Below are 11462 nucleotides of genomic sequence, written 5' to 3' on the forward strand. Positions count from 1 at the left end.
GTATTCCAAAATTTTATTTTTTAAACTTTCTTTTAGTGTTTTTTATTTCGTCTAGAGTCTTTTTATTTGATTTTGATATAAACAAAAACACAAACATAATTTAGTTTATCATGTCCTACAAGGACCAAGGTATTTTTGATGTTTTCTGTATTTCAAAATTTTATTACTTTAAACGTTCTTTTTGAGTTTTTGATTCTTGATAGTGTTTAAAGATTAAAGATTATTATTTGTAGAAATGAGAAAAAACTAAAATTTGGAGGACGCTTTAGGGAATTTGCTTAAAACTTGTAACTGAAAAATCCAAAGTGGTGTCTAGGTCATTTTAGTTTTGGTAATTTGTTTTTCATTAGCCTGCAAATTATTATTTTATAAAATAGGTATGTGTATATCTGGAAAAGTTATGACTACAGCACTCGGGTGAATTTTGGAATGGTTTCTGGAAAGTTGTATTTGCTGCCGATACATGACAGATGTTTCTTTAAAAAAAGAATATGCAAAAAAGCGCATCTTTAAAAACTGAAACCACGTCGCGGTCTTTGCAAAAGAGCCCTCCACGTCATCTATTGCTTGATATCCGTTGGATCTCCCGATAGAGAACCGCAAACCATCGGATCGGCTCATGGAGACGTTTCTGTCTAGATCCTTTGAGAAAATTTCAATCACAAATCTTTCCAATACAGTACTTTTCCAATTTGTTTCCAGTCCTTCTCTTCCCCGTGCCCCCGAGGTTCCTGCCGCCGGCCGCCGCCCTCCGAACGCATACCACCACCCAGTCCACGCCATCGGCGTCGCCCCGCGCCGAGGAGGCCATCAGCTCCTTCTCTTCCTCGAGGCCTCTGCCTGCGCGCCTAACAAGCCGCCTTCCTCTTCCTCGACGCGGACGCGCCGGACGGCGTCTCGGACCTGTCCCTCGGCCAGTTGGCCTCCGCCTCCACATCTCCGCTGGCGCCTCCCACTTCCCCTACAGCCACCTGCGCTTGCTCTCCTTGGCCCTCCGCGTCCCGTGCATCGCTAAGGAGCTCCCCTGATCTCCAACCAATCCCCACCGCCGCCGGCGCGAGTGGCGCCAGCGCAAACCACGCCGAGCCATTCCCAGGCCGTCGCCAAGGACCTCGCGTCCTCTCCTACCCACCAGTGCGCATCCAAATCCCGCACCAGCCTGCCACCACTGGATGCAGACCATCTGTTAGTCATCAGGCTTCAAATTTAACAACAGCACCAAGCTGTCGGAGAACGACAATGTAAGGCTCCACACCTCAACTCGTGTGTAATTAAGAATGCAATAGATACTCCGTATTATTAACATTGCTCATATAAGTATTGCTTCTAAAAATCAGTTCAATCTTATCCGCTGTATATATAAATGATAAGAATCATAGTCGTGCTCAGTTTGTGCTAATTCTATAGGATATATGCTTGATTACAAATTTATAACATGATTGCAGGCAAAGCTACTGATCGCTCAATTGGAGTTCCTCAACAAGGAAGGAAAGCAACCTGAGCTATGAGCATTGTCAAAGATTTTCCTCAGTACGCTTGTGCAACAGAAAAGGTAGGTCTGGATAAAGGTTGTTTCAGCAATAGATATGGCTTTTCATTTTTTTAGCAGTTGGAAAAATGTAGGTCTGGATAAAAGGTAGGTCTGGATACTTGCATATTGGTCATGATTTCCCAGTTCTAAAATTACTAATTTACTGAAGATTGGCCTGTCCCATGATGATATGAAATAGTTGTGAGATAGCTGTAGGCTTAATTTCAGAACGAGTATTTGATTGTCATACACCTAAAGTAATACCTATTATGGTCACATATGAGCAATTTAGTATACAGTACAACTGCTTTCTTGCTTACACAACCAATCTTTGAGATAATGCACAACTAACCCAAATTGCCCGATAGTAAGATACAAAAATGTAATGACAATTGGAAAAATGTGTCTGGCAAAATTAGTTCTATAAGATACTTTTAGTTTTAGTTTCCTATTCATCGTTTTAAGGGTAAAATTTTGTATTAACACAGGTGTGCTGTCTGTTGCAGCTACGAGATACCCCTGGCTTAATTTGAAAACAGCAAACATTTGATTATAGTGTAGCTGAAGCAATATCATGGTGACATATTGGCATTTGAAACACAAAGTTATATTTATCTGCCAGAGACAATCCTTACTTGACAGTATAATTACATTCTTTCTTATACATCCTAATCAAACTTATAGTTTGTAAAAGTTGTTATTTGAATTTACAATACAAATTTGTGCGTTTCTTCTATTTTGATACCCAGACTTCATACATATTTTTTGTTTCACCTTCAGGTCAAATGGCTTGACAAACAAGAGGTAATATAACTCCTTTGGTTCCTTCAGAAGACTTTATGGGGCAACAAAGAATTTAGAATGAAGCCACTTCCATTTTAAGAAACAGATAGATCTGCTGACCGATTATCGACCACTAGGGATATTCTCACTTAAGTTTTGCAGTCTCTCCCTTTGGACTCTACCACCGAAAATAAAAGGTTGCTGATATACAGACAAATTGGTGTTAACTTCACAGTTACATGTTCTCCTCAAATCTTGACATAATAAGTGTCCAGGTATTCGAATTCAGAGTTTTAAGAAAGAGCAGATTGCAATGAACATTTTGCCTCCTTATTAAATGGCAAACTGAGGCCACCCATGTTCCTATCCCATTTGAGGAAGCCAGTATTAATCCAACAATTTCTGGAAGCAGCGACTGCGATGCTCACTTTCTTTTGCCATTCCTATAGGTTAATCAATTAATGCTAAACATGGATATACACCACATTTACCCATAACTGCATATTTTTCTGTCAATGTTTCTTCATTATGCAAACAATACACACCGCACTAAAGTATTTCTGGCAATGTACCCAATAGGTTTCACTGCTACCATTATTACATATTAACTGACAAATGTACTAATGGATCATCTCTTGACTGTTAAGTAGTGCTTCCCCTCCTGCCATCCTTTGATGTCACACAGACAATTTCTTTGTCTTTAGCTATGTTCCATGTATCTGGTATAAAGACAAATAAAATTCATAAAGTTGTTGACCTTTAAAAATTGATAAGAATTTAATTTCCTTCCGTATATATACTTTCGTATTCAATAAACTGATGGTATTTGATAATTAATGTATGCAGGGTACTCTAAAGTCACATCTACGTAGGAAAATTACGTACACAAGGAAGATTAGTATTGACAGAGCCAAGCTTGGATACACTCTCTCATTAAACAAAGCGTGGCAACATCTTCACTACCTGTAATAAAAAAAAGGGCAGACCCAGCGCCGGAGGCTCCCACATGAGTGAGGTCTGGGGAAGGGATAAACCGAGAAAAGCCTTCACTACCTGCAATGTCTTAAAAAATATCCAGCACCTAAACACGGTAAGCTCTAATGCTCCACAAAAAACATTCTCATATAGCAAGCTTCCTGAATAGCATGGTCAACAAAGCTTTTCATTCGCAGGTAAATAGGCGTCAAGTTGCTGTTAATCAAGCTCTGATGATACCTGCTAAAAGTTATTTTTTTTCCACATTATGCAATGACATCAGCTGTACAAATAGAAGAGATTCGGAAGACTTCAAACGATGATCAAGAGGTGATTCAGATAAACTCCTTTTTTTCCCTTTATGCCACAAGCAACGAATTTCAAAATATAATAACCATAATTAAAACACATGACAGATTTGAAGAGAACTAAGACATCCCACGCACAAATGAAAGGCAAATAACAAAAGTACTCAAAATTAGTGTTTTATGAGTACCCTCAAGTCTTCAAGGCGCTATGGCAGCCATCTCTTTTTCTATTTTTTTCTCCTTTACAGTTGCTAGGAGTATTAGTGTATTACAACATCAACAATCATTTCGCAAATACCCCTACATAGATAGCATGACGTAAGCTATTACAACAATTTATGATTGCTCTACAAATTCTCAATTTTTGTACCATTCAGCTTTAGTGTAATTTCGACTATGACAGAACTTTATATATGCGTGCGACCATATATCTTATGTACAATAACATCCAGAATTATGACTATTCATATCTAGCTGGAGGGCCATTTGGCGCGATAAACGCCGCACAGTGTTCTAGTTATTTTTAGAATGCTGGAACGCCGACCGTGGGGGTCGAACCCACGACCACGTGGTTAAAAGCCACGCGCTCACCGTCAAAGGACCTCTGTCAAAATGAAATTAAACAGCAAAGGGATATAGGCTAATGAACGGATGAAACAAATGCTATCCCTCTGCTGAATGAATATGGAACCACGCCTTCTTCTCAGTCAACAAATTAATGCATACTTATTACCATATGGCCATAAAAGGATTGGTGAACCAAATCTAACTATATTCAAGCAGTTTTTCATGATCATAGTTTTTATTATTCAAACTGAAAAATGTTATGCCTAGTTATTCCCATATAGCCATAAAGGATTGGTATTCAGAAAGAATACATTGGTACAAAAATTTGTGGTTTGAAAATATATATTTATGAAGGAAAACTGGTTAGCAAACAAGAAGAGCATAGATTAAAGCACATGGAACTCTAATTTGTGGGTTGAGAAACACAAGCAAATAGTCATTGTTGGGGACTGTTGGTTGTTCATAACAAACTAATTTGCTTTGTATATTTATCAGCGGTTGAAACTTAAAACAGAGGATAAACAGGTGAATTCCCCACGTGTCAATGTGGGAAATTTTAGAGGCCTTGAATTCTGTGCATGTTGCTCCGGAAAATTTGAGAGGCAACTCAAAGAAGAACGTCAAAACACTAATGATGTAGTAGATTTTTTATTGTGGACCATGCAGTACTTTAACAATGCTTGACGTATGTTCATTGGAATAATATGGTCTACATTGTAGTTTCAGACTTCCAAGGTTGTTATTACGTAGTATAGATGGGTAAGAATTGCATTGCCTATTGACGTTTGGTGCAAAAAGGCGAAACCACATTTGTGGTTCAATAAATAGAATTTTGTGGTTTAGAAATTAGAAAAATTATAAAACATTCTAATTAATGTCAGAATGTGTTTTAAAAACTTGGCAACAAAAATATGAGATGCAACCAACAATAATGCAACACACATTAAATGGCGAATACATTCACGCTGCTTTTATCTCTTGACTTTGTTATGGAAAATTTTCAAAACATATCTAGGAATTGATAAGAATGTTTTTGCATCTTTTTAGATTTTTGAATTTTTTCTCATCTTCCGAGAGGTAAATCTATTTTTTTTTACATTTAGATATACTTTCATGAGCTCTATTAATTATATCAGGAGTGGCAGTTTGTGGCGCAGCTCTGTTTGGTACTTTGGTTACTTCATTTTAGTTTATTTACACCGTGCAGATCGGCATTAATAATTGTGTTCGTGAGCATAACTGAACCAGCATTATCAAACTGGGATCATCCATATCCGACTACATCGCAGATCCATGGACAGTTGGGATGATATGATGTCGACGAAGCAATCGAGTATCCGCCGTGGAGAAACCGTCGTCGTCGTCTTTGTTATTATAAGGATGGTGGTGTAGTGGCAAATTAATTAAAATTAACGGGATCATTATATTGTATCTAGCAGGTGCGTGATTAACTATCACACATCACATAGACTAATTAATAGACAAACTACTCCCTCTGTCTCAGAAAGAAAGTCGTTATGGGATGCGTACAGATCAAATTTTCTCAACTTGACTAGGTTTCGTGCAATATTTATATCTCCAAATAAATTCATATGAAAGTATATTCAACGATCTATCTAATGATACTAATTATATGTTATAAATATTAATATTCTTTTATATATAATTGGCTAAAGTAAAAAAAATTGACTTCTCGAGAAGCGAGAACGACTTTTATTTTGAAACAGAGGAAGTAATAAACAAGATGCACCTTAATGGCAGGCAGGCACGTCGATCGTGCGGATGTACGGCGTATGTGCCTCTTAGCTTGTGCAACCTTAGTTTGGTGACTGTGTATTGTATGATTGTCGATCCAGGTGCACTACATATATAGCTATTGTAGATTCGTAGGGTCCTGTATGTTAATACCTGTCTAAGCAAAAGGCGAACGAGTAGAGCAATACATAACACAAGTAACAAACACACGAATTTGTTGTGGAATTTATTGGTTACCGGATCGCAGACGACACATCGTTTTGATCCATCAGCCCCTCGGCACCAGTATAGGATGAGGCCGTTGCAGCAATCTGAGACAGCTACATTGTCCAAGGTGAAGGGCAAGAACTCCAATGAGGGGTATTGTCTGTTGACGCTGGTGAAGTGTCAATGGCCATTCTCACTGTCGTAGTAGAAGTCAGCCAGAGTATGGGGCAGCACGTTATGGATGTTGGGGTCCGAGATGAGGCATTTCCAGGTTCGATAGACACATTTGTAGCAGAACAAGGAGCAGGCGGGGAGGCGGCAGATGATCTCGACAACGACACCCTCTGTGAGGCTAGGCAGTGCGTTCTTCTTGTTGGCGGACTCCTCCATTTCATCAGTGTGCAGTAGGATGAGAGCTTGCTCAGTAATAAGATCACTGAAGAGGAAAACAACAAAGATCTATCAGTGAGGTCCACAACTCATACCAAAGTACAACTTTAACAACCATTAACAATTTTCATAGTACGACCTCATCTAAATTTAGAGTAGGACCACACAGATATACATAACTCAAACTAGAGTAGCAGTTAATGGAGGCTGGCTCCCACGATGACTTTGGCGGGAACACCAGCTCCACCTTGTTCAGGTCGAGGCTGGATCGGAGCTGGGCGGTGGCCAGGGCCATGGTGGCTCCATGATGGACGCCATGGGTAACCACCGCCGTGACCTGCATGGGCAAGGCGTGGAGGCTCTCCTCAAGGTTCGCTCCCACGGGCGACACCGGGTTGACGGCGGCGAGTGCCACGTCTTGTAGCATGTCGAGTTCAAGGCGGCGCTCCTCCGTGTAGATCGTCGTGTCGCGCGCCAAGGCACGCCATTTTCCCTCTAGTTCATGCGCGGTGTCCAGCTCGCCCTGGACATCGCCCAACTACTCCTGGACGGCGGCCAACTGCTGCTGGATGGCGGCCTACTGCTCCTGGACGCCTGAAAAGAGGAGCAACAAAGACCGTCACACACTCAAGCCCGGCGTCGCGCGGAACGCATCAACAAGAAGACACCAACGCTTACTAGCGACCTGCACCTAGGCTTCAGCGGCTGCCGCCTCGGCCGCGGCCGTCTCCTAGTCGGCTGCGGCGAGTGTCATCTCCACGGCGGAAAAGCACTACCGTTGCCACTCTGACTTCCGCCCCTCGGTCCTCTCCTCGGCCGACTCAACCCTCGGGCGCTTCCCGTTCGCCATGGACCAATCTTGAGGGTGGAGCGGAGGGATGGGAGCTATAAATCATGGTTATGTACCCTTGTTCGTTCTGCTTCCACTTTTATAGAAGGATTTACGAAGAAACAATTATCTACGAGTACAATGATTCATCATCTACACCGCTCTTATCAATATGCATTCATATGGTGTACGTCGGTGTATCAACTTCGAGATCCCATGTACACATGCGCCCATCCTTTTTTTTGCGCGCATCCCTTTGGTCCGCCAGATATTGTGTGTCATTAAGTTATAATGCCAGGGAATCTGAACCGCATCGTATGGAACGTTGACTTAGTGTGTGAGTAATGAATGTCCCAACTTCCAACACCGTCTCACCACTTTCCCTGGGAACCGACGTCTTCCATGATGTGGAGGCATAGATCACGCAGATCTTAACTGCTCCTCTCCGCTTCTCCATCTTCAAGGGTACCCTATTTAAGTCAGGGCTGGATGCGCTTCTTGGCAATCCACACACTCCTTCCTCCTTAGATACAGATAAATACAAACAAAGCTCTTGAGCCAACCATCTATATTTCCTTCATCACCATGGCGCTTGTTCTTCAACTTCTCCAGTGGTAGCACCGGTGATAGGACAAGGCCTTCAAGATTGGCTTTCTTTCGCGTTTGGGGTGCAGCAATGGCTGATTGTCCTTGGTGCTAGTGGAAGTTTTGCGAAGATATAGGGAGGATCACCACCTTTGGTATGTCCGAGGGTGTTGATTACACTTTGTAATCGTCCATCTCATGGTATTCCCATGGTGGGCTTCATCGGGCTGCCGTGGTGCCGAGGTGTTGCCATGGAAGATAGCTTCCTCAGTGGCTCTCAGCAACTACGCGTTGCCTTAGGGTATTTGGAGATCGGCACACCGAGGTATACTCGATGGAGCTACCGATGCCGTGTGTATCAAAATTCGATGGCTTGGGACACCGGGGTAATCCTCTCTTCCGTTTTCGTGGAGGACTCGGACACGTGGGCAGGTCTCCTCATGCTTTCCGCTGCAACCCTTGCCTATGGGGGATGCAAGTGGAAGCTTTGCAAGGTGGGTGTCGCGTTGGCTCTCTTCATCGAAGCACGTACGACTACAACTCTGTCATTTCAAACTCCGCTCCATGCCCCTTCTTGGGTGATGTTAGTGGAAGTTTTGCGATGTCGTAGTTGAGTATAGGTTGTTTTCTGTACTCGATAGGTGTTTGTTATTGTACACCCAATAGTCTTCAATATATCTTTGTTATTGTACACCTTTCGAATGTAACCTACTGGACTTATGAATAAAGATTTACTTTTTTAATGAAATGTTGCCTCATGTGGTTGTAGTACTTTTCACTGTATATCATTTCATTTTTTAACATTTGCATTTTTAGACATATTATTTCTTTGATTGACTATTGCCTTCCCCACTCGTGTCATATCATATGCTGTACCATTGTATAAGTTGTTGTCATGCAACTCACATTCTTATTTTATTCTATGCATTAAGGAATTGTGAGTTACTATGAGACAACTTAAAAGGACAACCATTGTACATATAGTCTATTAAGTCGTCTTAAGTTACGGGGCACTACAAATAAAATTGAAATAAAACAACAGAAAAGCAAAAGCAAAAGCAACAGAAAATAAAAAGCGAACTAATTCACTCACGTATGTAAAGAGTGAATTAGTAATTTCTTATTCCAATTTCTCATGCCAACAACTCAAATTCATGACGAAACCTATAGTCCTCACTGCATCAGAAAAACAAGAGAAAACACCTTGAGTTGCACGTATCGCAATTAGAACAGTGGTACTTGGATGGCTTGAATAATTTTCTCTCTTGTGTATACACGTGCTGCCATGTACCCTTGTTCATTCTACTTTCGCTTTTATAGAAGGATTTACAAAGAAGCAGTTATCTATGAGTACAATGATCCCTCAGCTTTTATAGAAGGATTTACAAAGAAGCAGTTATCTATGAGTACAATGATCCCTCATTGTCGATAGAATATCATCGGCAGTCCTCCGGGGGTATCCCACGAAGGTAGATTGATCGATAGAGGAGCATGAGATCAAGAACAAGAAGACAATAGAGACACACAAGTTAGACAGGTTCAGGCCGTTAGTATGATGTAATACCCTACTCCTGTGGTCTGTTGGTCTGTATTAGCTATCGTCTGATATTGTGTGTGTTTGGAGGGGGTCCCTGCCTGCCTTATATAGTCCGGGGAGCAGGGTTACAAGTTGGTTAGATCTGAGAGATAACCGGAAAGTAATAACTGATTATAGGAATCCTGAGATCATACATATCCTAACAGATCTCGTAGTATCTTCAGGATATCTTCTAGATGTCTTGCGGAAGGCGCCAACCAGAGTCGTGCCCCACAAGGCTTCGTCTTGTGGGTTGGGCCGCCCCTAAGAGCGCAACCCATGTGGTCTACCGTGGGTATCCAGGGTCATACCCCCCACAGCTAGTCCTCGAGCACCTTGTACCCGTTGTGCAACGCCGTCTTGAGCTTGTCCGAGCAGGTGCGAACAAAGTCAAGCAGTCGAACTCATGGTCCAACCACCGTAATGAGTTGCCGAGCAGTTGTGAGCAGTTGCCAAGCAGCGTGTACTATTTCCGAGCAACACGAACCATAGCCGAGCAGCATAACCCAAGCACGGCTTGCCATAAGGGTGTAAGGAGCTCAATTTTAGAATCAAAAATTTCTTCGTAGTGGATCAAGTGTGCCCATGTAGAGTCCGTCCACGAGAAAAAGAGATAATCTTCCTCAGCTTTGAGAGGCGCGGAGTCTTCCAGAATAAAGCAAGCACATTCACCACGAGGTGAAGTATGTCCACTTAGTCCCCGAGCCTAATAGTAGATGATGTAGTCATATGGTGCCAGGGTCCAAAGTAGAAGAATAGTAAAAGACCAGCCGAGCAGGCATCCAGTCCTCGAGCGTAGCCCTAAAATGAGAGAGAGAGAGCACATTCACCGTAAGGTGAAGTGTGCCCACTTAGTCCTCGAGCCTAACAGTAGGTGACGCAGTCAAGTGGTGCTAGGGTCAGAAATAGAAAAATATTAAAAAGACCGACCGAGCAGGCAGCCAGTCCCCAAGTCGTTTACGGAGATATCTAAAAAACTCCACCATGGAGAAAAAATTGGAGTAATGGTTGTATCGTAACTGTTACTAAGCCTCAATAAATGGTAGAGAAGTCGATGATTATTCGGTGAGTAATAACCAACAGTGGCGATAAATGAGCTACATGGGCTGCAGTTACGCGAAAGCCCAGGATGCGGCCCATTAATCTACGTCGGAGAATTCAGAGGGGCACAAATTGTGGGCACGGTTTCCCAAAAATCCTCGAGTGCAAGAGGGTGGGGAAAGTGCTTTATAACTGCGCCGCCGCATCCTGCGTTCTTACCTTTGCCACTCTGCCATTCCGTCTTCATCCTCAATCCTCACGTTTCTAGATTCGCTTCCACATTTGCTTCCGCCGCCAAACCCCAATCACATCGGAGAGATGGTGCCGAAGAAAGGAGCTGCCAAATCAAAGAAAACAAGCCCCAAGAAGGCGAGCGCCGGCGCCCGGTGGGACGAAGAGTGGGTGCCATCGTGAATGGGAGAGGCGGAGCTTAACAGATTGGTGGAGGCTGGTGTTCTTCCTGACCGTGCTACTACTGGATGGCGGCCAGCCCTCGGTGAGTCCTTCCCAACACCTCATACCGATGAAGTGGTGGTATTCGAGGATTATTTCTAACGCGGGTTGGGATTTCCTGTTCATCTGTTCCTGAGGGATCTGTTGGAGCTTTGGGTGGTTAGTCTGTGCAACCTCCATCCCAATACCATTCTGCACATCTCAATCTTCATCCATTTCTGTGAGGCATATCTTGGAATCCTCCCCCATTTCAACCTCTTTTGTTACCTATTCTGGCTGAAAAAGAGAGGTGGCGGTGGTTCCAAAGTGGTCGGGGGGGGGTGTACCTTCAGCTGCGCGATGGGATGGTGGGCGAATATCTTACTGTGTCGCTGAACACATCATTGAAGGGGTGGAACGCTAGGTGGTTCTACATAAAATAGAGCCACCCAGTCGTCCACTGCGACGCCGACCACATCCTAG

At 42.8% G+C, this 11462-nt stretch overlaps 1 long non-coding RNA gene across 2 annotated transcripts; it reads left to right on the plus strand.

The window, feature by feature from the left end:
* Positions 1-733: 733 nt before the first annotated feature.
* LOC136490704 (uncharacterized) lies at positions 734-5677 on the plus strand. Of its 2 annotated transcripts, none has more exons than XR_010767842.1 (6): positions 734-1241; positions 1446-1552; positions 2312-2511; positions 3161-3404; positions 3487-3619; positions 5372-5677. It is a non-coding gene; the product is annotated as an uncharacterized lncRNA (long non-coding RNA). The 2 variants fall into 2 exon arrangements; XR_010767843.1 differs by having other exon boundaries at positions 2312-2335.
* The last annotated feature ends 5785 nt before the right edge of the window (positions 5678-11462 follow it).

This window comes from Miscanthus floridulus, chromosome 11 (genome assembly GCF_019320115.1).
Source record: "Miscanthus floridulus cultivar M001 chromosome 11, ASM1932011v1, whole genome shotgun sequence".
Lineage (NCBI taxonomy): Eukaryota > Viridiplantae > Streptophyta > Magnoliopsida > Poales > Poaceae > Miscanthus > Miscanthus floridulus.